Genomic DNA, 1,395 nt, shown 5'->3' on the forward strand with positions numbered 1-1,395 from the left:
ATCTCCTGAGTATAAACTAAATGTATTCTATCAACAATTATAGCTGTGGCTGGATCACGTACAAACAATTTATTGTAGAAATGTATTTCAATTAGTGGCACAGGTGCCAATTTATATCATTGCAAATGTACTGATTTATGATACTGTGCTATATTTCTGTATCAGAAATGTACAGATTTCTGATACAATGGGGAAATGGAGGAAATGGAGGAAATTTGATTTGTAACTTCTGAGACAGTATGTCATGATTTGGTTTCATAACTTTTCTAAAGGAAGCCTCATGCTAATTAATTCTTTTCATGGGAAGTGATCAGCACATCTTTTTAGCCTAAAAGCACAGCAGGGAGTCGTTACCTGTTATCCTGCCTTGTTAAAGTGAAAGGAAACTTCTGAACAATGTGATTTAGGATATCACAGATTAGTGTAAATTTTGTTAAGTATAAATTGCATTTAAAATCCAAGTTTAGTGCTCGCTTCGGCAGCACATATACTAAAATTGGAACGATACATAGAAGATTAGCATGGCCCCCTGCGCAAGGATAACACGCAAATTCGTGAAGCGTTCCATATTTTAACCTGGGGTAATCCTGCATTTCAGCCCAGTTTAGAAAATATTAACTATCTCGCATGGCGTGATAAAGGAATAATGGCAATAAGGGACATTTTTGACCCGGGTGGCAGGATTTATTCCTTTGAGCAATTAAGAGAAAAACTAGGGACCCCTAATTCTCAGTTTTTTTATGTATCTCCAACTTAGACATTATGCAAACTCAAACCTAGGTCCGAGGAAATCTAAAGAAAACCCAGATAGTTTGGAAAGTCTGCTCTCCTTTTTGAAAAATATCAAATTTAAAATTAGGTATATTTATGCAGATCTACTATCTACACAAAATATAACCCCCTGGAACCGAACAGTGAAGGCGTGGCAAAAAGACACCTCTAGTATAAATGAGCCAGTCACCTTAACTCAGCACTTTGAATTTATCTGGAAATCCTTATCTACTGCTCATCTCCAGGAAATACACTTGAAGGTGATTCATAGAGCATATATACCACAGTCAAGACGTAGGTTTATGGTTGAGAGAGAGACAGGACTATGCCCAAAATGCAAATCTCAAAAAGCAGACTGGTTACATAAATTCTGGAACTGCAGGAAGATTAGGAAATTTTGGTATAAAGTTGTTGATTTTATTAACAACACATTTAAATCAGGGGTGGCATTAGCCGCAGAACCCCTCTTGTTGGCTGACTTCAACAGTTGGAAGGAATGCCTACCCGGCTATGGGATTTTACCTGCTCTGACAGTATTGGTTATGGTAGCAAAGAAACTGATTCTGCGATTTTGGGCATCGCCAGTGCCTCCATCTCTAGAGATGCTTAAAATTGAAATTTTGA

The 1,395-nt window shown here is 37.4% G+C and overlaps 1 non-coding gene across 1 annotated transcript; it reads left to right on the forward strand.

Annotated features, from left to right (window-relative positions):
* The first annotated feature begins 466 nt into the window (after window positions 1-466).
* LOC142159716 (U6 spliceosomal RNA) lies at window positions 467-574 on the forward strand. The gene has a single exon (XR_012692977.1). It is a non-coding gene; the product is annotated as a U6 spliceosomal RNA (small nuclear RNA).
* Window positions 575-1,395: the final 821 nt, after the last annotated feature.

Source organism: Mixophyes fleayi, chromosome 5 (assembly GCF_038048845.1).
Source record: "Mixophyes fleayi isolate aMixFle1 chromosome 5, aMixFle1.hap1, whole genome shotgun sequence".
NCBI lineage: Eukaryota > Metazoa > Chordata > Amphibia > Anura > Limnodynastidae > Mixophyes > Mixophyes fleayi.